Raw genomic sequence first — 26,785 nt, 5'->3', positions numbered from 1 at the left:
ATTTATTATTTATTAATTATTTTTTTATTTAATTCTCTGGTTTAGAATCAGAGACAGAAGAGAACAGTGGCTTAAATGCAAAGCGATGAAGCATTTCAAATACATAATAAGAAATCTAGCTATAGGGGATTAAACTGCAACCATGTATACTACTAAACTAAACATCAAAGACATGTAACTGGAGTTACTGTAAAAGAGAAATACAAAACTATTTGTAGGAACTCTGGCTTATGAATTTTTTCCTTTTTTTAAAAAAAAAGATTTCTTTTTTTTTTTTACTTTGTTCATTTTACTACTATGTCTTCCAAGGACTATTTCTACTTCTTATCTAAATATCACTTACTGTAAAATCATAAATAACTTGCACTCAATTTCCTATCTTACTGTTACTTTTATCAATAACTGGAAATAATTGATCATCACTTTGTAAAGATTTTCTTTATTGCAAAGAGACCAGAAAATCTAAGACCTAAAAGACCAAATACCAAAGTGAAATAATTTCTGTGAGTCTGAGATTTTGGGTGTGAATGCAGGGAGATGTAATTCCACTAGTCAGTTGGTACCTGAGACTTGGATGTGAAATGCAGGACATCAAAGTTTATGAAGGAATTCAGTAGTCAGAAAAAAGAGTTACTGAATATATGTGCAGTTTTTAAAAGATGCTACATGAAAAATCGTCAGCTATTGTAAATTAGCCATGCTTATTCTGGAATGAAACAGACACCAAAGCTACAAGGAAAGGGTTAATCTGCTCCTGCTGTTGAGGATCTCCAAAATTCTCTGAGTTTAATAACATGGTTTGAATACCTGTGAACAAGATGATTCAGATGATTAGCTGGCGAAAAATGGTACCAGATGAAAAATTATTCTGTGCAAATAGTTTATCAGATGGGCCAAAGCAGAATAATATCCACAGTCTCAATAAGGCTGGAGAACCAAACCCATGTTTTAAGCTGGAACCAGCAGCATCACTGGTGATGGGATGGATACTTGTCTGGAAATTAAAGGGGGGAGGGGGAACAACTGAATATTTCTAAGGTAATGAGGGATTTGAAGACTTTTTATAGCTGTGAAGATGCAGAATTACAGAACTTAAGATGCAAATACTTCTTGACCATCTGTGGAATAGCGATGGTGGTTTTTTTTCCAGTTGCTTCTAGAAAGAAGCAGATGGAGATGTTACCCTCCAGAATGAAGCAGAAGATGATCAGAAATATTTATCATGAAAACATGAAAACTTCACAAGTTTAATGTTGCTGATGGCAGAATCATAACACAAAAAAAGACAGCAATCAAGTTTGGAGATGCTATGAGTTACAAATAAAAATCTGAGTGTTGTGGTGGACTTCAGTGAATGCAACAAGCACGTAATGGGGTTTGAAATGGAACAAGAATCATTATACTCTTCTTTGTGTTCTTATTGCTGCTATTTCATTCCCTTATCACTGAATCCCACATTGCACAATGTAAGTGCACATTTTACATTATGAGTACATCATCAGTGAATCTAGTCTCATAATACTATGATTAAATGATTTCTGTATTCAAACATACAAAAGAATTTTTGGATGCTAGAAAATAGTTTTGCCTAAATTGTTTTTAAAAATGAGGTAAGAGGCTGGAAAAATTTCTTGCTTGCTCTTTAGGGTTAAATAAATATAATACAGCCCATTATTTATATTTTAACCTATTTTATGTTTTTTCAAGGTGGAGTATCTTGTCTGCATATTCATATACTCTATTCTTATAATAGCTTTTTATTGTAGTTGAACTTTTCTTATCTTGTGATATTGAAGGCTTTTTGCAAATTCCTGCATGTCCCTAAAATACTTTAAGAGATTTACTAATTGTGAAAGCCTTATCTTTCCTTTTAAAACTTATGTTTTTCTTTTTTATGCTGCCTACATAAGATTAAATGCATATAGGTCTGCCTTTGTAGAATTTAGTAGATTAAAATCAGCATTTGCATTTTGTAACTCTATTTTTAGTATACGTTAAAATTATTTCTACATTTGATGGAATCAACAGATTTGTTATAGAATCATAGAATCATAGAATAGTTAGGGTTGGAAAGGACCTTAAGATCATGTAGTTCCAACCCCCCTGCCATGGGCAGGGACATCTCACACTAAACCATCTCACCCAAGGCCTCGTCCAACCTGGCCTTGAACACTGCCAGGGATGGAGCATTCACAACCTCCCTGGGCAACCCATTCCAGTGCCTCACCACCCTAACAGGAAAGAATTTCCTCCTTATATCCAATCTAAACTTCCCCTGTTTAAGTTTTAACCTGTTACCCCTTGTCCTATCACTACAGTCCCTAATGAAGAGTCCCTCTCCAGCATCCTTATAGGCCCCCTTCAGATACTGGAAGGCTGCTCTTTTTTCTTGCTCAAGTTCAGATGTCCAGTTTGCTCATAACTAGGAATCTGTCTTTATTTTGTGAGACCCAACAATCCTGAACGGAAAGCACCTGCTTCCATCCTAATTTCAAGAAAAGTGTTCATCCTACTAGATCCTATTCTATAATAAGAATTACTGAGAAAAGACTCATGAAAAAATGCTCTCACGTCCTTCTAATTTGCGTTTTTCAACCAGCTGATCCCAGTTTGCAGTGTTTATATGCCAGTATAACAACTTTTAGGCATTATTTCAATAGTGCAAATAAAGCCACAGAGTAGTACGTAAAACACTGTGTAAATCATTTGTTGGATAAGTAAGGAAAGATTTTGAGGCTGAATTCATCATTTAGTTGGAAGTATTTATGTCGTACATATGAGCAATCATTATGGTTGAGTGGATAATATTTTATATTTGCATCACTCATGTAAAACTGATGCTTGCTGCAAAAAACAAATTACATGAGGGGATCTAAGTTTACATTTGAAGGGAAAAAGGTAATCTGAAGCCATCATGGTTAAGTCATCCTGATATAGATTTAAATGTTATGCCTACTTCTGTATTCTTTCCTGTGTAGGGTCTATACAGCTTGTGTGCCTGAATGTAAGAGAACCTTACCCTTACAGCAGGGAGCTGAACATGTATGACTGTTCTGTACATTAGAAATGCTGGCATGATTTGATATTCCTAACATGGATTCATTGGAGTTGTAACCCCTATTTCAAGAATTATTGAGGAACGAATGCATCTAAATTCACAAATGGTTTTAAATAGACTTTTTAAATTTTTAACAATTAAAAAATATATCATATTTACTCTGTCCTTCATCCCTGAAGGACAACAAAACCTGACTGATTTCCATACATGAGGGGAGTAAGAGAAGCAGCAGATGATAGATACCATCAGCCTGTACTTGGTTTCTATCCAATTCCACTGTTCAACAGGAGTACAGATGCAGAGAGTTTTACTGAATGGAGACATTTGTATGAGAAGGTAACAAACCACTATTGACTCCTTTTAATTTTTACTGGCAATACCATGGATAGAAGTGATCTAAGAAAGGAAGGACAGACTTAACAAATATTAGAAGTAAGGGCTAAAGACGGCTGACATAAATTCATCCTTCAAAAGGCAAAAGATGGCCTAAAGTAAGCTCCGTGTAAAAAATCATGGTTTAAAATGTCTCAGATAATGGATATAATGTTCACTGGGAAATATAAGCCTTAGCTGCCAATGTTCCAGCTGATAATGTGAGTGGATACTTGGGTCTAAAGTCATTTATTGGATATTTTATTGACATTGTTTTTACATATCTAGTAAACAAAACCTTATCTCTGAAATTTTGAGCTATTATATCTAAACCTGGTTATATACCCCAAGTATCAGATGTTCTGATTTTTTTTATAACAAATTTAAAAATGGCACTCTGAATTATGTAGTCCTTTTCATGTTTGTATTTAGTAAGCCATACAGAAACAAATGAATCCAAAATCTTTCATGACTTTTTTTTCCACAACAGCTATTTCCAGTGCTACACATTAAGAGAGAGGTTGTTGCCTTTTTTTCATTTGAAAGAAAAATAATTGATTGGACAGTTGTATTCACAAAGGTAGAAAAAATAATAAAAATTCAATCTGGAAAATTTAATATACAAATATTTTACATGAAAGTATTCAGTTATCTCTTTCTTGTTCAACACCTGTCCGTTATTGATAGTATAAATGGGCAACAGAAAGCACACAATGGAGTTCAGAAGATCTGGACACAGTCTGGTGTTCTAATTGCCCATCATATTTGTTTTCCTATCCACATGCGTAGCAGACTCATGAGAGCACAGCATTCAAAAACCCATTTTCATCTATTACTACCTTACGTTAGACTAGGTATAACTACCATCAGGTGACCATATTTTTTCTCTTTAAATAGGCATTATTTTTCCAGAGGCTCTTCTAATACATTTATCACCATTTTGTCTGAATTCCTCACAAACAATAGCAAGTTTATACTCATAATATCTCTGTGAAGAACAAATAAAAATATTGCTAGCAGAACCACATGTTGACAAGGTGCAACTGACATCAGTACAGAGACTTCTGTGTTTCAAGGGGATGGTGAACCTGACACAACTTACCATGCAGGTACTTGTAATTGCATGCTGAAGCCCCATTGACTACACTGGGATTTGAGAATTTACTTATACATGTATAAAAGCACTTTGCTGAATGCAGATGCATATCAGAGAGGATTGGAAAATATGTAAGATTCCCGAACAAGTATCTCAGCCACAGAGTAATTGCTCTGCTGTTTTAGCTCTTAATACAAAGCTTGGGATTAAAAAAACTAACTCTCCTAACCCATCAAGTATACTGTATGCTGGCAGAAATGTTTCATCAGACTAAAAATCTGAATTCATCTGTTGCTACTGCCATTACTTGTAGTTTGAATTGGTATTAATCATTCAAAATGTAATGAAAAATACCAACAAAACATTTCTGTCATTCAATGTATGATGTGAAAAATAACATCTTTTATTAATTCAAATAAATATTGCTGAATAGAAAACTTTTATTTACATATTCCCTTAGTCAATCCATAAAAGAACTTACTCTCTGGCTTGCAACTTCGTCCCATGTTCAGTTGTGACAACAGGCAGGATAACTGAGCTTTTAAGCCCCAAAGAAACATCAATATGATGTGCTGACCTATGATTAAACTGTATCAACTATTGGAACTGAAATCACTGCATGTCAGTCTTCACATGTGAAGCCTCATGTAAGTCATGGAGGATGCATCAGTAATGTGTGAGATGGAGAGAAGGACAGGGAATATCCACCCTCAGTGGCCTGCAGTCACAAAATCAAGGTCAGCAGTTTTTGAAATTTTCAAACCAAGGGTGCAGTAGAAACATTTCATCCAAGAAACAGATGGCATCTATTCCAAAATAACCCTGTGAAATATGTAAAATACAAATCTGAGGAACTTCAGCCCACTTCACACTGGTTTAATCCACCAGCAGCATTGATTAGTAATGTATAACATTAACAGTATACTTTAAAGCCTACAGGAACACAGTGCCATATGTACTAGGGGGAAATTCAAAGGTTGTGTCCTTTCAAAGACAGAGTTTCACACAGTGCAGTCTGAGCAGTTTCTCACCAGCAGGACCTTTATGCAAATCACCATGTTTTTTAAAAAAGGCCTTCCTGTGCACTGAATTTTCAACTCTTCTATTAAACAGTAGAGAAAGAACAATTTCAGAACAGGAGTGGTTATTTTTCTTCTGGAAGTCAGAGATTTATCAATTAGAAATAGTTACTTTGGAAGCAAATTTTGAAACTGGTTACTAATCTCTGAAATAGCTGTTTGTTGTCTGAGGCTATTTATTGCTATGCAAATATGCATGTTGCTAAATGACATTTGTGGTTAAATTTAGATGATCACTTAAGGAAAAACTGTCTGTTTCATTTAATTTCCCCAAAGTCTTTGGCAGTGCATTTAAGGATCTCAGTCACCCTGGAGCGTTACCCAGAGTACCTGAATAATGAAGAAGAGCTTATAATTGAATATTTTGAAGTAGTTGTTTAAAAAACAAAAAGCAAAAGTGCATTGAAGACCTGATTAACAAAAGAGACTTGACAAGTTTCCCCTTTCACAGCCACTGTTGCCTCTTTTTTTGCTTGGGAGTTGTTTCTTGACTTGTTTTACTTAACAATATGCACTCTTAATTCGTAACTATTTTATGATAGGTATGGTCTTGTCTGCATTTTCCCCTCACAGACTTCAGTCAAATCTGGGGGCAAATTTTTATGAAGTGGCACCTTCTGAGACAAATGATGGTGGGATATTTTAAAATGAAATGTTCTATTGTATTGAACTGGGTTTACTTCTGTGTATGTGAAAGGACAATCCTTTCTGGTTTAGAAAAGGGGAAGACACAGTAAATGTTTTCATAAGTAATTGAACTTCATTTATCAGGTAGAAATGCACTGCAGCAGTGATATTTACCACATCAGTGATTACAAGACAATTATAAAATCACACCAGCTTATTAAAATTGATGAGAAATGTTATACCTATATGTGATTTGTTAAAAGTATCACTGTAGCTGATAATTTTATATACTATGCAGTGAGTAAAAACAGGAACATTTAAATTCTTCAAAACATTTCTTGCTTGCATTTTTTTTAGTGAGAAATCACAGGAAAGACCCTACAATTAAACTGTGGTTTTCTACTAAAGTCATAGTAACAGAACCACTTAAGATCAAGGCCTTCCCTGAAAATAGTTCTGCATATTTCACATTTCCTTTAACAGTTTTCTAGCAAGAACAGCCATAGTGATATACTTGTCGGGTTTAGACTAAAATTTCAACTTTTAGTGTATGCAATTTTTAATGCATGCATCTATTTAGGTTTACTTAAGAAACTATTAGGCTCTTCCATGATCTTAAATAAACTAAAATTATTTATTACTTCAGGTATGGTTTAGTTATAGTCTATTGAAGCTCATAGGAATGTACCTACTGACCTGCACTGGCTTAGTACTTCGGTTAGCAAAGTTTTTGTGGTATTGTAATTGTTAGGGCTTGCTGAATTCAGTGGCCTTACAGGGGAGAGAGAGGGTGATGCACCTCTGAGTTCCTGATCCAGCTCACAGTGAGTCTGAGCCTGGGAGTCTGCAAATAGGTATAGTGAGTGTACTGAAAAAAACCCCAACATGCTGAAATTTGTATTAAAAAGGAAATATTCAAAGCTATTTGTAAAAATATTCTGAGTTATGTTTCTGAGTGCTTAGCCAAAGAGCAAAAATGCTAGCAGTATCACTAGCCAAGTGTGCAATATTAAAATTTGGAATAATTGTAATTACTCAGGATGTTTATATGACAATATTGTACAAATTTAAGTAACTAGCAAATTGAAGGAAATTGTAGCTTGTTCTTAAAATTTAAAAAGCAGGAGCAGCAGCTAAACTAAATAAATTATTCTTCATGAGATGTCTACTCAGCTCTAACATGTAGCTAATTCAATTTTCATATCAAATTAAATAAGTTAGCTAGAGAAATTAACATAGTTCAGGAAAAAGTAGGAAATGATGCTATCTAATAGTTTCCTTTCAAACGCGGTTAAACTTGTTGCTCACCCAAGAGTTATAAAGGTGACACCTTGTGGCCATAAAGAATATTGCTCCAGTATTAGCCACCGAAAGGGTTTTTCAGACTTCCTTTTCTAGAATACAAATAGAGCAATGTTCTAATTGAATCACAGATTTGGCTAGTAATCTTCCACGCTGAAAGATATCAATTATGCATCATATTAATACCATTGTAGATTCAAAGTGTCTTAATTTTTAAATGTTACGCAATCTTCACTTTGAGGTTTTTTTAACCTTTCTCTGGTGTTTTTTAAATAATTATGCATCTTTACGGTACTAAGAGGATTAAAACACTGCTCCTGAGTTTCAGCTGAATGTTACACTTGCTCTTGATGTAGATGAACACACAAAGCACAGAAAATCTGAGAATCAGATTGATTGCATCTTCTCTGTACATATCCCATGTGCATAAATATGCCCCTCAAAGACAATACGGAGCACAGATCATGTAACTACATCTGCAACACACCCATGGGCTAGACAGGCTGTATGCCTGCCACCTTCCTTTTATGTCTATGAACAGTCATTGCAGTTGCTAAAAGTTCAGTGGTCTTAAATGATGTTGGGAAAATGGGTAGCCAAAATATTGCATGTTTAAAGGTGCTCTCCTAGCAGATTATCACAGCTTGATCGTCACAGCTGCACAGTGCTTAGCCTGAATGGATGAGGTCTCTGGTTCTGATATGAGTCAGTGCCTTCTTTTTTTTTTTTTTTTGCAAAACATGGTCATAACTTATTTAGTAACCTAATTTAGTAAGAAATCTAATTCTCCATTCTTCTCATCATTCTAGTTTTCAGTCCAGCTTTAGCAACAACAATGCTTACTACTGATAAACCTACATGTAAACTATTATCCCCTCACTTGGCATCAACTCACAGCATGCCCTTCTTGGTCTTGCACAGCCTGCAATTAGAATAGCCTCTTCCAAACACCAACTATTCAATTAATTTTGCATGTTGGCAGGAGTGACCATGTAAACTGGAAGTAAAGGAGTGTTTTATTCCCTCCAGTCTTTGCAGTGTGCTTAAATGATATGTTGACATTATGTTTACTATTAGATGTATGTTCACTGCAATGAATAATTTATAAGAGGTATGAATGAAGAAGCATGTTCCAACTGCCTTCTCCTCATTAGGCTCAGAGATTGAAGAAGTTGAGAGTTAGTAGGGTAAAAAAAACCAAACAAACAAATAGATAATGAATTTCTCTAAGTAGGTGGCTAGACATCAGCCAAAAAGGTATTAATACTGGTGAAAGGAGTAGTTAAAATAATTCCATCTTAATGAAAGGGTTCATTCAGGAAACAACACAGAAGAATCTGAAATATTGCATGAGATCAAGAAATTTATTAAAGGAGTAACTAAAATGTGAGAGAATGATAATTATGGTTGTTCCCTTTGTTTCACTGGGAGAAAAGGTGAAAAATAAAGGTGATGATAAGAACACTGTAGCAACCTACAGAAGAAGTAAGACAGAAACAGATAAAGAAAGATCTTTTAAGGTTAATATAATTTTACGAAAGGATCAATAAGAATTTTATTTAAACCTGAGGATTTTCCATGGTACTCCAGTGCCACATCTAGTTATAATAAATGATTTTGTAGTTCTGTTTGAGAAACATTATCAGGAATTTTTATGTTGCAGCATTACATAGATAGTAGAATTAATAATGCTATCGTAGGTACTGATGACCATTCTAGCAGAATTCAACATTAAATATCACTCAATGCAATGAATGGACAGCATCACAGGATTATCTGAATATGTAAATTCAGATATAAATATCTATCTGAATATATATTTATTATTATAAATATAAATATTTATATATAAATATATATTCATTTTTATATATATTATAAATTATATATTTATATAAATATAAATTAATTACAGTGGAACAGTAAAATGAAGGAAGATCTTTAAATCTGTGACACATAAAAATTATGGTGGTAAAAATTTGCAAGGTAGTCAATTGCAGGTATGGTCACATGAGAAAGATCAGCTTACTCTTCTTTCAGTGAGGGATTAGGTGGGTACAAAGACCTCTGCAGGTGGTTACTGTGGAGAGCTGACATGCTGGACTTCAGTGGATAATTTACACTATTAATACACCCATTCAATGAGGTTCTCAATTTCAAAAGGCAGTCTTTCATTCACCAGGGGAACTAATTAGTAGAATCAACTAGTTAAAGAAGCTGTACAAGACTGAAAAATTGAAAAAAAACTAGGAGGAGTCAGCTCTCAAGCAATAGCGCTGTGGAGACAACTCATACAATTGGGATCCATCCTAATGAATTACTGTCTGTGGTGCCAAATAAGCTGATAACCTATGTGGAACAGCAAAATCATGTGGTCAGAGAAAAAATACTTTCCGAGGTCCTATGTAAGGATAATATTGAAAATTGCCAAGTTTCAAGGATTCAAGAATTGCATCTTGCCAAGATACTAAAATAAAGTAAAGAAGGCTCTTCTATTTATTATTAAAATAAATATAACCTGTTCAAAACCAGTGACAGAGTCCTATTCCTGCTCCTCAAGGGCTGTCAAAACTGGCAGGTGCTGTGCAGGACAAAACCAATTAAATCAATAAAGTCAAGCTCCTAACAGCTAGAGGTAGTGGAGAATCTGTCATACAGCAGGTCTCATGGCACATTTTGTATTGACTTTAAGCATTTGACTGATTCAGTGACTCTCACATGCAGCCTGGCCAGCTGTGCAGGAAACTGAATAGAACGGTTATGCTGTGGATAATAGCAAAGGCTAACACATATATACATATACATACATGCACACACAAATGTAAATTCCTGAGAACACAGGCACTTCTTACACTATTCTGTCACCATCATGAGCAGTCACCAGCATCCATTCTCAGTAGTGATCTTAACTTTTCTACTGGTGGCTTGAGAATAGAATAAAAAATTAGAAGTGGACTAATGTCAAATGCCACTAATAAAAGGACACTGTCAAGAAGAGCTGGAGAAGAGAGAAGTAAGACAATTGAGAAGATTAGTAGAGAGTTTCAAAGTACATGGCGGTGCACTAGCAGATTAGTGAGAAGCAGCCTTGCCATCAGAACATCCCAGCTAAGCACAGCAGCTGGAAGCATCTATACCTATAGGTTTGAAGCTCAAGGTACCAGTAGATCAGTCTGGGATTAATCTTCCACATGATTTCCAGCAACTTCAAAGGAACATGATTAGTCACTTGAGGAAGAAAAAAAGAGCATTAGAAAGTTTTATTTAAATGTATTTAACTTTTGTTGCAATTCACTCTCCACTTTGTGATTTTGCTCTTGGATTTTGCTTTGTGATTTTCCTGTATATAGCTGTTTTTACCCTGCTGTAAAAATTCTACCCCAGAGTGTGCTGTTCAGAGCAGGTAGTTTAACTGTAATCCCTGTAAAATGGGATAGGGAGGAGGAAAGGGTGCTGTGAAACTCAAAATCTAGCTATAAATCACTGTTAATATCCAACCAAACAGAAGGAATTCATAGGGTGCTTTGTAGTACCTTCTCCATATCTTCATCTTCTAGTTCCTTCTAATTTCCTAATTATTGTACTGGAGCATAATCTGGCATTAATCTGGCTCAACAGATTAATGTTAACAGACCTGCTGCCTTAAGTGTAATTCTGGACTACTTGAGCCTGAGTCAACAGAGCTGTCAACAGTTGAGCTGTCTGACAAACAGAAATATGATCAAAATCTATCAAGTGCTTCATTTCCTCCTCCCCCAGTGTATTAATTTAATTAAAATAATCACCACAGCTAGAATAAATCTGTAAATGTGCTGCATATTATTCAAATAGCATTTGCATGAAAAAACTGTTAGAAGCGGTTTCAAAGTAAAGCCCTGCCAGAATTGGCTATTTCTAGCATTAAGACCTTAGCACAAGCCAACACTGAAAGTGTGCATTGTTTTAAAATAATGCTTGCTATTTTTGCATGTTTCTATGCTCTTCATAAAGTTGCTTTGATAGTATTCATATGGCTGGAAAATTCCACAAATCCTACGCTAATACATCCATCTTGCTGTATTGCTGTCTTCTACTCTACATATTGCCTTGTACTGTGATTTTATCTCCTAATATATATTCACAGATAATAATTCTTATAGTTTAAGAAAAGCCAAAGTATTTGTATAAAAGAGCATATTTGCTCACTTCCCCTTAAAAATAGATCCAGATTGTATTCATGGGTACAGTTTGTGGATATCCTTAAGGACATAGAATCATAGAATAGTTAGGGTTGGAAAGGACCTTAAGATCATCTAGTTCCAATCCCCCTACCATGGGCAGGGGCACCTCACACTAAACCATGTCACCCAAGGCTCTTTCCAACCTGTCCAACATCTCCCACAGGAGGAGGAATATCTGGGAAGTGCCATTACAGAGAAACTGACCTCTGATCTGTTCTAGGGACTGAGCTGTGCTGGTGGAGAAAGAGAAGTAAAATTCAGTCATACAGAGAAAATTATCTATGAAACTATTAAAAAAGGAAACAGTAGTTTCACAGAGAATTTTAAATCTCTCTCTTTTACAGAAGCATATCAATATTCACTTCCTTGAAGAACTGAATTTCCACCATATGTTTCCATCTCCAAATTCCTCCAAAATACAGATGTGGATGTAGAATTGCAAATTGACTTTTCTACTGAGATCTCTCTGCTTTTTAGGAGTGCTTTCAGGCAACAGGATGCATGTCACACTTTCAGAACGTCCCTTCCAGTCCTGTTTCCTTTAGAAAATTTTATTACCTTTAGAGTCAATGGAAAATATATACAAAAAACTGAAAATGAAATATTGAGAAAGTCTTTTTAAAATTCCATTTTTAATTAATAGTAAGACACTTTGTAACCTGGAAATACTTTACAAACCTGTATGTTTCTTCGAGTTGTTTGTTATTTCTGTAACAAGTAGCTCTACAATACGCATAGAAAAATACAACAAAACATCTTTTTATAGCTGACTGTTCCCAGCAACTTGGAAAGTCAGGTATCATGTTGAGTGCATATTACATGATGAAACAAATACACTTTTTGTAGTCAAATGCAATACATTGATTGTGCTACAGTGACTTGTAGTGAAACAAAATATTTTTGTGTTTCTGTTACTTCTTATGTTTAAAGGTTCTCACAATTTAGGATAGCACCACCTCACATAAATGAGCTGGGATAGAATGGAGAGCATAAGATATTTTCTCATCTAGAATACGACAAAATTACCTTAAAAATTCATACAGCACATTTTGGTATTTCTTTTGCTGACAAAACGGCTCTTTTGGCTCAAAAATATTTCTGGCCACAAGAGCCTGTGGCATCATGATTTTCTGTGTAATGCTGGAACTAGAATTTCAGACCATATTGCTTCAGCTACAGTAGTTAACTTGGAGCTAAATCACAGTTTTCTGTGTATATGCAACATCCAGAATGCACTATAATACTTCCCTGCGTTGTTCTCCCAGTAGATACTGCAATGGCTAACCATCCTCACAGACATTTGGCCTTTTTTCTTCTTCATTTCTTTGTGTTCATCTGTAGTGAATTAAACCGAAGAGCTGTATAAGCACTGTTCTAGCTCATATCTATGCTTTAAGATAAACAGTGTTTCTTAGGATTTGGTTTGTTGTTTTTTTTTCTTTATCACATTTTATGTCTTCTACTGCTTTGAGTAATTCTTTTACCTCTTCTTTCATCCATCATCCTTGTAACTGTGAGTTTCTCAGAATCAGGGTTTTGAGCTCATCTTAGATTATATTAGCTTCTCCCATGGGATATAAGAGCATTACAATTGCATGTTTCTAGCCTCTCTGCCCCATGGAAGTGCGCCACAGCAGTGATGAGTCAGCTCTTCCTCTTGGTAGACACCATTGCAAACCCTTCTGTTATTATCATTGAGAGTAGGGTCCAGGAGTGTTTCTTTGAACTTGTCTTGTACACCATGTATCGAGATCTTTGGGGAAACATTCAGACATTCAGGCTGATGGCAAAGTAGAAGAGACCAAGTTATGTTTCCTTTATCTGAGGCCTGCTGGGGGATCTTAAACTGTTTGTTTCATACTGTAAGAATGGCCTTGATCCTCTGCTCTTGAATGCACATATTATCATATTGAACTTTTCCTTCATTAGTTAAATCTGCCTTCCTTGTTCACGCATTGAGTTAATAAATTTATCAGCTCTTTTGTAGCCAGCAATTAAGCCCCACAGAGCTGCTCACTCACTGCCCCTGCACTGGGATGAGGGAGACAATCAGAAGAGTAAAATTGAGAAAACTCATGGGTTGAGCTTGTAGGCAGTCTAATAGGTAAAGCAAAAGCTGCTCACACAAGCAAACGAAAACAAGGAATTTGTTCACTACTTCCCATAAGCAGTCAGGTGTTCACCCTTCTGCAGGAAAGCAGGGTTCCATCAAGCATAAGGGTTACTTCCAGAAGACAAATGCCATCACTCTGAACATCTCACCATTCCTCCTTTTTACCCCACCTTTATATGCTGTGCATGACACCATATGTATGGGATATTGCTTGGGTTGGGGTCAGTTGTCCTGGCTGTGTCCCCTCCCAGCTTCTTGTGCACACCTGTCCTATTCTCTGATGGGGTGGGTGAGGAGCAGAAAAGACCTTGACACTGTATAAGCACTGTTCAGCAATAACTAAAACATGCCCCTGTTGTCAACATTGTTTGCAGCATGAATCCAAAACATAGCCCATACAAGATACTATGAAGAAAAATATCCTGGCTAAAACCAGCACATCAGCATTGTCTGAATTATTTTTCTCCTCAGCTCTGTAAGAATACGCATAAATTTAAAATCAGTCCCAGAAAAGTGTGATGAAAGAAAAATAGGCAATTGGTGATATTCCCCCTTTATGGTGAATATTGAGATCTATCTGGTACTCGGTTGTTAATCCCATTAGTATGTGCCTTCATGATTTTTCATCAACTGAATTTATAATGTCATAAAAACTATACCAACTTAATTTGAAAAGATCTGTTTTCCATGTATCCATGTTGATTAGCAGTGATTATATTATCCTTCTTTAGTTGTTTATTACTTGAATACCATATCAAGCTTTATATAATTACAACAATCTCTTAATACTGGCAGCACGAGACCTTTCACTGATGACATTTTGAGTATTTTTCCCATGATAATGCAAGGTGGATTTTTTCCCTCTAAATATTCCAGATGTTTAAATATGCATTTATCCCATTCACTACAAAGTTATGATTGTGTGAACATAATAATGAACTGAATAATACCATCTCATGTTTTATTTGGTGAGAGATTTGACCAAAATGCTCAGAATCACTTTAGTCTGAGTTGTCACTTCTCTGGAAACTTGGGGCTTTTCATATTTAGAAATCTTTCTACAAGATTTTAGTGCATTAAATATTTTTTCCTAACAAAGGAATGCATTCCAAGCCTTATTCTTTATTCCTGAGGATTCCTGCATTGTTGCATTGAAAGTTCCAATCTGAAAGAGCTAATGACTAGACTCGATGTAGCGTTTATCCAAGTACATATCACATAAGGAACAAGAGCCTCACTTACCACAAGGACTATGACTCAAACTGACCCTTCATTAATGTTTTTCAGGTAGGCCTCCCAGAAAATGCAACTGCCCTTAAAGCAGGGCTTAAGAGGAGGATGTGGGACAGGGGGAATCTTGGTTACCTATCATCTCCTTCTGTCTTTTTTTTTAAAGAATGTAAGGATTATTATACTTTCACCGTGGGACTTCAAACATAGTTTAATGTCTTCATGTATTCAGTAGCTGGAATGAACTTTTAAAGAATTTATTTTATTTGTCAAAAAATTGTCAGGTCCTGGGTATATTGTGCCTACACAGTATAGTTCAGTGAAAATAGTTGCATCAGCCAAATGTTTAAAAACAAGAATTACCTATATTTTCACGCCTAAGGTAGACAATAAAAATATTTTTTTATATCTCTTTGTAAGCAGACATCCATTTCTGGCATTCAAACTACCAAAAGCACACCTGTGTAAATAACAGTGAAGAACAAATTAATACATGAATGAACAAAGTCAACCGGACATTTTTACCCTCTGTGTATTTACTGGGGTTATGTCCAGCAACAGTATTGTTTTGTTTCCAATTAGTAAAATAGTTTGCAATAGCCTAGGTCCTCAGATGACTGCAGAACTGATACTGAATTGCATTTATATGTCTGCTTCTGATTCTGTTTTGCTATGTTTTGATTTTAATGAAATAAGAAGAAACCTTTGAACACAATGGAAAATTGGCATCTATAGGATAAATGAAAATTCTTTCATTTTCTCCAAAAGTTTGGAGACTCTAATCAGAATATTGAATTGAATATTCTAATATTAAATTCAATATAATTGAATTGACTGACTCTAATCAGTCAATTGAATTGAAAACTCTAATAATTGAATAACTGACTCTAATCAGAATATTGAATTGAATACTTCTCTTTACCTAAGATATACATGATTTATAAGATCTGAAAGGCAAAAAATAAATGTGAAACATTTAAAAGTAAGCCTATAGACTGATGTCCCCTGGCTTTTTGAAAATAATATCTGAATTTACTTGAATATGTATCAGCTTGTTGGGAGCTTTGCCTCTCCTTGTAGAATACTTTCTTCTTTTTTTGAAGAATAACAACAGAAGCTTGGGCTAAAGGTGAGAAACAATGTGAATGCTCTAAGGTAATGATGCTTAATGATTTTGAACTGAGAATGACATAAATTCATGTTTTAATGGTTAATCTTCTTTGATCTTCAAAGATTACCTATGGTATCATAGGAAATTAAGTTGATAGCTAAGTTTCTCACATAAAAAGGCAAAATTTCTGTTTGGTTTTAGAAGCAAAAGACCTGCAATTGCATGTAGGAAGCAAATTGTAGAACATGTCACAAAATAAAAGGGATGTGGGCTAGATCTTTAGCTACTAGTGGAGCAGTGATTGATATATGCTAGGGACATTGTCCTAGATAAAAAAACCCTATATATAAATCTGATAACTGAGTGGGTTTGTATTCTCTCAAATATCATTTTGAAAGTATTTATTTTTCATGTGTTTGTGTTCAGAAGATGGTGGGAAGCATGATAGTTTTTCTAAATTCTGAATCCAGAGCAGCACATATATCTCCCATGATTCAAAAACGGAAAATTCAAAAGTCATACCTGCTAGAATATTTTGTATAGAAAAAGAGCTATGTAGGGTTTAACACATTATTTTTCTTGCTTTTTCCTTACAAAACTTCTAAAGGGAAAATGATTGCTAGGAAAAAAGAAAATATTGAACTTCTACAATGGCTGTTAAAATCCAATACTTCAAGCTGAAGACTTATTGATCTTCATGTGTTGTCAATGAATAACCCATGAAGCATCTTGAATCATTCTTCTTATGTACCTTGAACATCCCTTCTGTAGGGTTGCAGAATTTGGTATACAGGTTTCATTCCCATACCAATTGTTTGGACACTGTATAAAGATGCAAGGCAGCTGCTGCTGAGTCACAGTGGTTCATGCATCTTATTAAATTTAACCAGAGTATAAAGCGAGTTGAACTGGGCAAGTGACAGTACCATGCCATGGAACAACATCTGTATGTCAATGATGATGTAAAACTTTCCTGTGTGAAGGATGGCTTTTAGGGTGTATCACTCTTAAGAAGTAGCAGAAGGTTGAGCTGCTCAGTGAATATTTTCCAATGGCAATCTTGGCATCCAGACTTAACGGGACAGTGCTGAGAGATTAGGAGTGTTAAAAATTGAAATATTCTGTGTTAGTACTACAGTGGGTAATCAGTTCTCCAGACACAGGGTTTTTTTTATACCCTTAAATAGCAGTGGTAGGAAGTTAAGAGCAACATTGTAGGAAGAGATACTGTACATGGACAGGACTGCCATCTGGAGAAGCCTTTTTCACTTCAGTTTCTTTAAAGATGCTGTGTTTTCAAAGAGAAAATTTCAGGACAAAGGAATTTCAGAGGTAGCACAGTTGTACTCTACAGCAGTGTCATACGACAACCTGCTTGCAGTTGTCAGCCATGTAAACATGTATATCTAAACAAAGCTTTCAGTTTTTAGGTAAACATAGTTTTTGAGACTGGCTTGAACAAGAGAATTTGAAAATATGCTAAATAAGGCTGAAATCACTGCTACCGCCTGAAAAGAGGAAGAACTATACTTGCTCATGGAATTTTCCATAAAGCAGGTTCTTTTTTCATGAGAAGAACTTATTACCCTAACTGTTTTGCTAATTTCTCTCAAAAGAGAAGATTTTTTTGAATTGTTCAGAATAAAAATGCAATAGAATTGCTTGCCCAAGAAAAGATTTGAAATGTAAAAAGCTTCCTTTCAACATTCAAGAATTAAAATAGCCATAAAAATTATTTAAATTCTTATGCCTAATCAGCTTTTCCCCCATTCTTAAAGTGTTGTATTTAGATTTCTTTTGCCCAAATATGACACTTGTGCATTGAATTCCATCATACTTTTCTAAGTTTGTTTTTTTTTTTATTATTTTGATGTTAGGCTTATAACCTTTCCTGTCTTGGTGCTATGTATTGTTTTTAGAGTGCACTCTTTATTATGTATTTTATAACATACACAGAAGTGTTTAATAGAATTTGCTCCTTGATTGTTTTCTCCTCTTTCTCCCTGTCACATTCAATTTGCTTTTCCATCTTAATTTGTATTTATGCTCCTTTAGTTTCCTTCTTGCCTTAGGGATGTTTTCCAAGTTGACTATTACCCCTTAGGCAGCTCCTTTTCTCCTGGGGACTCTCATTCTCTTTTTCTGAGCCTTCCTAATCATTAACTGACTGGCTAGCTTTACATTAGCACTCTACAGTGGATGCTTCTTGCTCCACTTTTTTTAATTGCAGTTATTCTTTTATATGATGTACTTAGTGTCCCTCTGGTCTAATTTGGCAGTGGCCATAACCTGTTGCTCCAGGAAAGAATGGCTATGGCATGCTGTGATGACATATTTTCCTAACACAGAGCTGTTAGCGGTACATCTTACGATCTGAAGTATGGCCTAGCCACATTCTAGGCTATTCTATTTTACCTTACTGTAACTCTTGATGATGTTCTTATTCATGTGGACATCTCAGGCCTGTGGAGCTTCACTGTTGTCTCTGGTAGAGTCCTATTGTGGCAATTAAAGTTCAGGAGGGTGTTTTTCACTTTTTTCCATCTTCCCCTTGCCAAAAATTATCTGTCCTAAAATGCTCCCTTCTTACTTTACAATATTCATTAATTTAAAAGTCTACTAGTTCTTTGTACTTAATTTAATCTTCTTACATTTTTTCAATCTTTAAAAACTTCAGACTAATATTCTATATAATATTTTTAATAGAGCTCTTGCTCACCTCTCTATTTTTAGGTAACAGAATGCTCATTTGCTGAATAAGTCTTCCCATCCCAGATACATTTGTTTATCATTGTCCTGGACTAACATCATAAATTTATGGGCTGAGTTTTAAAAAAAATCTTAAAAACTATCAGTAGAAGGATAAGGTAGAGCTAAATACCATCTGCAAAACCTGGCCTCAGATTTTAACGCTGCAGTTCTGAGGCTAGTACAGATAGAGGATTTCAAATCCATTTCTGAGATGCAAACAAGAATTAGTAGAAATTAGCTCCTTTTTTTTTTTTTTATATATGTTAGATATGGAAATTTAGCTCAGCCAAGCCATATAGAAACATCTAGTGAGCTTTGTGGGCTTTTGAAGAAGATAATTTCCATTCGTGACCAGAATGATGAACACACAAATAAGTTGTTAAAATGTTTCTGTAATTCAGAAATAGTTGACAGAAATGGATCAGTTCTCACAGAAAAGAACTGAGTGACCTAATCTAAATGGGGTCATGTTTCAGCCAAAGGATGAATGCTCCTGTCCCTTTGAATGTACCACTAATAATATTTTTGTTTTCTGCTCAAGTTTTTACACAAAACTGCTATGGTTAGCTCTTAAGCAGAGCTTTTGTATCTTTTACACTAGGGTCTGGTGTGGCCCTGGCCCAGGTAAGCAGAGATAACAAAAGGTTTGCAAGTAAATACTGACGATCCAATGAAGAAGGCATTAAAGGAAAAGGTGAAATTGCAATCATGGTATCTATACCATCAGTTTCTTGTTGATCTACTTGTTGATCTATATTAGTTCAAATGAATCTTACTGGCAAAGAGCAATGGAAGCATAAACAGCTACACAGTGGGAAACTAAAATATGCACATGAAATGTGCCCCAGCCTGTTCAGAATAAAGTGAAAATGTTTAGCTACCTTGAATTTAAACTATGGAAAAAAACATGAGTATAAAAGCAAATGTTATCTCCAGAAACTTGTAACTGAAACATTTCCCCATTCCTCCTTTCCCTTTCCTTCCTCCCTCACACTTCATAGGGCAATTGATTAAAAATCTGCCCTTTTTCCAAGTTTCTGTTCCTTTTTTTCTGCAGAGGTAAACTTTAAATTGATATGGAAATACAAACTGTTGCATAGAGAATCACAATGTTACTACTATTTGAGTGAACTACGTATGCTAATCTATAAATTAGAAAATAAAGAAGCTATTTTGTATAAACCAGATTTTTCTGTCAGTTAAAAGAAGGAAGGGGTAAAAATATTACCCCAGCTAAATCTATTAAACATAAAATGGCTAGAATAGCTTTAATAAGCTCATTAAAATTAATATGAACATTTAAATGGGACAGAGTGGCTGTCATAAATTATTTAGGAAAAGAAATTATGGTGTTCAAGAAAGCATGCATTTAAAAAAAAAAAACACAAGCAAAATTTTAACCAGTAGCTAATTCCCATTTGACCCTGAATTACTAGTTTTATCTTTTTGGGGTTTCATAACAAAATCAGTTACAATAAACACACCCTGTATTACAGCACTGTGAATTACTTAACTTTATTACATTGTGTAGCTATGGTTACCAGTCACTGAGAAAGAAAAGAGACAAGGACTTGACAGCAATTTATTGTCAGCCAGGAAACCATATATCAGACTAATTTTATACCTTTTTAGACATGAGCTGAGGCTATTAGCTGCTTGTGAGGTTTACATGTGTGTATGTGTGTCTGTGTGTGTAGGCAGTGTGTAATGTGACAAAGAGTGGCAGAAGCCTGCTTGAAAGATGAGGTGGATTGAGCAAATCATATAAAGGGTATGTTGATAATTCCTATCCAGTCTATGTCTGTCTGTACAATCTAGGAACATAAAAATTGGCAGAGAATTCCTCTCGTGACTACAGCTCCCCACTCTTGAAGACTGCTTTATAAAACCTTTCATGAACTTTAGAAACTGCATTTTAAACTGCTTTAGGTACTTTCACTATGCTGCAGAGGAGGTCTGCTCAGCCTCTTCTAGGCTGGCATCAACAGTTTCCTGCCTCTCTTAGAAATATTTTCTCAGTATATACTGGGGCTGTATTTACATTTGCCGTGTCAATGATGCAAAAAATGTCACGCTCTTGATTAAAACTCACAATACTTACACATTTTTTGCAATGAATGAATCAAAAAAACTGCCAAGCAAAGCCTAAGGGTAGAATAAATTGAGTAGAAATGATTCAGTAAACCCCCCGTAGCTTTGCTGACATTGTGTGCTGAGTCAGTGAAGAAGAACTTGTGCCCTTGTTTTGTTCTAAACCAATTAGTTCTATGCACAGCTCTTGGTAGCTTTTGCTTCTGGAAGATTTCAGAAGACAGCCACCTAGCTAAAAAAAAAAAACCCAAATAATAAAATAACAGAAGGCTTTTACAGTTTTATTTGCACACGGACAAAAATCTAAGACTTTAAGACTTTAAGAAGTTTCTGTGTGTGAAAACAAAGAGATGAGCTAAAGTATTCTTGCCACCATTTGGATTAGTTTTATAAGTATTGTAAAATCTGTTATTGTAGCAGCTTAATCTAATGCTTGACAGACGTTCTCAGGAAAACTCCCAGACATTTTCTAGCTACTTCTGTTCTCTAAAGAATGACATTTCATCAAAATTCCATGATAAAAAAACAAGTGAGAACATAAATTGGCTATCTCCATTAGTAATTATTTAACTACCCTAAAAAATTTTCTAATTTTTAAGAATGTTTGGAAGTATATGAAACAGTTAACTCTTCTGATACTGTTACATGAGTTTCTTTAGTACAGCATAATCTCCTCTTTCTTTCTAGAAACAAAATACTCCAAATATTTTTAAACATTTGGTTCTATACCACCTCAAGCTTTCTTTTATTCCTTTTCTTAATTCCACAGACACAGACAAAGCTTTATTGTTAACACTTGGAAAGAAAGCATTCCTGTTTTCGATTGCAAAACATCTGCATCTTTATTTTGCATCCCTTCATTTCAAAGGACTCTGAAACAGGATAATTCATTAAGGAATTTCTCTCCCATTGTCTTACTGAAGTGACTTATACGTTGATTTCAGGTTTGAAAATACCAGCAATATATTTCTGTGGAAGCTCTTTTGCGACATCTGCTGGCCACACTGGCACTTGCAGTATAAAGCTGGCATGCAATAATAGTAATAATAATAGTAATATAATAATTAACCTTAATGATTAATAAAATAATAACAATAATAATATCATCATTATTATCATCATCCAGGTTGGTATCCTTTCAGTTCTATTAAGTTCTTTTTCAGCTTCTGATATATAATTAGTCTGCTAGGGCCATAATCTGAACAAAGGCCAAAATTAAAATGGGTGATCACACTCCTGGAAGTTATACAATCAAAATTTGACTCCTAAGTTGAGTGCAGTGATGATAAAAGTTATGTATGGATTTTAAAGTAGTTTAACAAATTGAAAATCCACCTGGGTTTTGGTTTGGTTTTCTTTTGGTTTGTTTTTTTTTTTTTTAATCTATTTTTTATATTGGAAGCTACAGCACAAAAAGCCATAAAGTGAACAATGATGTGGTAAGTGCTCAAAGGACAAAAAAGCTCTGTGAGATCTAGGCATGTAAGATGCCACACACACAGACACAAGGCTTTGGAAAATCTTCCATCAAGGCAATATACCCACTGTGACGTAAAGAATTTATATATGCAACAGGGAGTTCAAAAGCATATTTTTCTTTCAAATACTAAGAATAGGATTATAATCGTAATAGCAAAGGATTAGATTCTAGGTAAGTACAAAGCCTTACACTTGCATACTGTATTATAGAGTCATTTTTCTTATATTTATGACACTTTCACTGTTCAGGGAGAAATGGTAAAACACAGACTCTGCTTTTCTATTCTTGTAAGCTTTGCTATGATTTATTACAATATTACAGAAGATTACCAATTCAGAATAAGTCTTTTATTAATAGTATATGAGAAAACTGTTTTCTTATCAGTCTAACAATGTGAGCTCTTCAAATTGATGGATTATAAAATACTTTTTATTACAATAAATAATATAATAATAGAAACATTAAGGCAATGATTTTCAATTTATCAGAATCTTGTAATGACACAGGCTGTTCCAAAAAGTGAGTTGGTGAGTTGGGTATTTAGGAAGTGGAGTGTTTTAGGAATTTATTTTTTTACTGTAGATTATGTTGTCAAGGCTGAGAAAGACTGTTAAGTGTTTCCTGGGAGAAAAATAAATACAATAGGAAATTAGGAATCAACCTTAAAGTTGCCCTTTCTGTTCCAGTTTTTATCTACTAATAATTCTTATCTTAATCATATTAATGATTCTTCTGAGGGAAAAATATGTCTATACACAACACAATGTGCTATTAATATTAATATAGCTCAAGCTGTATGATACAATTCAACTCCATTTCATATCAGCTGAAATAAGTGTCTGTGTGCTTTTCCAAATGTCTGCACTATCTAGAATTATTATGCAACCTCCTAAGTATATTTTCAGAGCATCACACAAGGACCTCATTTCCACTGACACATTAATAATCCCTGCATAATTAATGGGTAGGCAGAGTCATTAGAGAAAATATTCTATCATCTTCATGAAAAAGAAGAGTGAAGGAGTTTCAGAACAGCCTAATCCCTGGAAGACAGTATTCAGACATATGTTCAGGCCCCTCTACTGCTTAGAACCAGTGGAATTGCAAATAATGCATTGCTTTGGTTGACATCTTTTCCGTGATTCATCAGAGATGCTCAAGGACTTTCTGTTGTGTCTTTGGGTAATGCGTAGAGATTGTATGGAAAGGAAGGAATGATTTCAACTGGGTTATTTTACAGGTTTAGTTCACTGCGCTTAAGATCAGCTAACTGAATTGAGCTGTCGAGAAGAGCTGAAAGGAGCCTCTACCGAGCCCCCTCCCCCCTGCAAAATCTCTGTATGTGAGCTCCCTTCCACTTCACTTGGGAGCAGCTTTTCAGCTGAGACTCTTGTGTTTGAAGACGACTTTGCTACAGATAGTTATTTCTATGAAAATAGTATTTCTCCCAGGACTACTGAAAAGATGATCCTTTTCGCAAGGGGCTTGAATGGGATATTCATCAAGTTCCATCTTTTTTTTTTTATTAAACCCGTCTGTGTATTCAACAGCTTACTGATCCTGCCTATTTCAATAAGTAAAGAGGATCTGTATTTTAAATGTGAATATGCAGAGTCTGCTTCATACCTTCATACCTTCATCAGCCTCAGATACAGTTGGCAACCCATCCAGTAACAGTGTTGCAAAAGGAATATAAGTTCTTCCTGTCTTTTCTGCTTAACTGTTCAGTATTTAAAATAATTAGCTTCTGTATTCAGATAGCCAAATTATAGTTGTACAGGTGATTTCTTTATAAGCAACTGGCTTCCTATCTTGGCTCCTTTTCTGTACATTTGCCTTCACCGTTTAGCAGAAATATGCAGCATCAACTTTTATTTAGTGGTAGAAAACATACCCATTCTAAACAATAAAGCAAAGTCCCATACAGACTGCATTCTTTCCTACATTTTTCTTGCAGTTCAGTGAGTCTAAATCTCACTGAGGGAACCCTTTAGGAGTTCAATTAGGAGACAATATTTGATTGAATGAAAAGCTAATGACAGCTTTGATGCTAGATAAGAAATCAGATTTTCCACAGCAATAATTCAGTCATATCAGCCTGTGGCTGACATTTTCTGTTTGGATTTCTTATTTAGTCAGATATCTTCCTTCCATATGGCTTGAGAGTGACCTCAGTTGACTCAGTCCCTCTGCTCCTCAGTTTTTGACACAGTCTCTTTGGATTGTGCTACAGCCTGATTTTAGTTTACTTTAGACATATAGAAGTACATTTTGGGGTCTCATTGCTGCTGATGTCATTGTTCTGTTGCACAGAAAGCTGAATTTTGGTCTGAAACCTGTTTTGTTAACAGCCTATGAATTTTAGAGGGGGAAGACTCTCTTCTCTGACAGAAAAAAATTGGAACAAAAAATGTATCTGCATATAAAACTCTTGATTGAGAGCTAACATGAAGGGAAACCCTCCATATTCCCTCCTCCTGTCAGGAGTCCCTGAGGTCAGGGAGACCTAGACGAGGAGGTTGCTTCTGTGGACATCTGTAGAGCAAAAGAAACAAAGTGGGCAGGCATAAGCTTATTTATTTTGCATGTGTAGTTTATGCATTTTTTTTGTTGTTGTTGTTATAACATGTATTTTAAACATGCTTTTCTTTTAAAATACTTTTGTGAGCTGAGAAAGTGCATGCTCAATGCTGGCCATACTCTTACAGGAGATGACATAAAAGTGGGAACAAAAGCTGTGAAGGTTACCTAGAGCAGCTAGGAGGGAAGGCCCCAGCACAAGGCAGAACTGGTGGGAGAGAAAAGGAGGGAGGAAGGAAAGCATTCAGCCAGCCCAACTTTGCTGGACCACAGCAAGGCTAGGTACTAGTTTCAGACTGTGAGAGTTACTGCAAGAACAGAAAAATAACCAGCAGGCCTAAAGTTTATCTCCTCAGAGAAGAACAACACGAGTTGTTATATTAAGAATTGTTGTTAATTTTTTTAATCTACCTTATTATTTTTTTCCAAATCTTTAATAAAATGCATGGTTTATTTACTCACTTAATTAGTGTTTGCTGCTAATAAAAATGAGCTTTTATCATGAACAAGTTTAGGATAATTTTAGTATGTAAAAAATAATCACAAATTCCTAAGAAGAGAAGGCTGAATGCAATTTTTCCCATTGTATAGATGATACTGAAATGCACACAGTTCTTGCTGCTTTGCACTAGTGTTAATGATAGTGCACAGTGGGGTATCCAGGTCTTTAGAGACAGCTTTTAGTTTTCAGAGGTGTTTTATTAACTTATTTTTCAGTAGGAGAAATAGAGGCATACGGTTTTGTTACACACGGAGGCCATCTTGTGGCAAAATGCTGGTAGTCTTATTAAAATACTTTTAATTTAGATGGAAAAATGAATTCAAATTTGTTGCAATATTTCCATTATTATTTGTAGTACCATCATAAATTGGGGCATGATCAAAATATATGTACATTCTGACAATATCTGCTGAGCCTGCAGAGGAATATTAATTCCTAAAGAGAAAGCACTAATGCCGAAATGTGTTAGGCCAATGAGAAATGTGTGATAATGTTTTTTGCTAATAAGAAGCCAATTTACATTTATAAAGCATCTTTATTTAAAGAAAACTGCAAATGAAAGGATGATTATGTCACAGGAAAGGGGTTAAATTCCTCATATATTCTGTCTCACAATTAAAATTTGATAATCTAATAGAATAAGACATACTGACTAGATGAATCAAACTAATTAATACTATTCATATTTATCTTTTCTTTGCACTGCAATTTTCTCATTAGTGATTTGGAAGTGTTGCAAATATATGACCTCTGAAAATAAAATATCCAGGCTAACAATATCACAATTAAGATTTGTCAGCAGGACATAGAGAGGTTCTAAAAAGCCTAAATACTAATAAAGTTTAGATTAATAATTTTTAGATTTAGATTAAAAATTACAGATTAGATTCTATTATTAAAGTGGTGGTGGTTGGTTTGAAAGAGGAAAACAATTAGTGCATTGAATCCAGAAGAAAAACAGTGCCTAAATAATAAGTACGCACAGGTGGACTTGAAGAAAGAGCTGCATCTATTGCACATTGTTGGAGTGGTAAGGAAATTGCACAGCTGTGACAGCCTGTGTAATTACAAACTGGTATGTGTGAATACCAAGCAGTGAGCTTTCCCCCAGAAATGCGTGATTCACTGCATCTTGCCAGCTACTTTGAGCCTTTAACAGAAAAGTCATAGTTT

At 35.0% G+C, this 26,785-nt stretch overlaps 1 protein-coding gene across 1 annotated transcript in view; it reads left to right on the top strand.

Annotated features, from left to right (window-relative positions):
• Positions 1 to 26,785, top strand: part of LOC134163689 (uncharacterized) — a 360,084-nt gene that overhangs the window by 104,237 nt on the left and 229,062 nt on the right. The gene's annotated exons all lie outside the window — the stretch shown is intronic.

This window comes from Pezoporus occidentalis, unplaced genomic scaffold, assembly GCF_034315485.1.
Source record: "Pezoporus occidentalis ecotype Australia unplaced genomic scaffold, CSIRO_AGI_Poc_V1 ctg203, whole genome shotgun sequence".
NCBI classification, from domain to species: domain Eukaryota; kingdom Metazoa; phylum Chordata; class Aves; order Psittaciformes; family Psittacidae; genus Pezoporus; species Pezoporus occidentalis.
The sequence above is the reverse complement of the archived record's forward strand: the minus strand, read 5'-3'. Positions and strand labels throughout refer to the sequence as shown.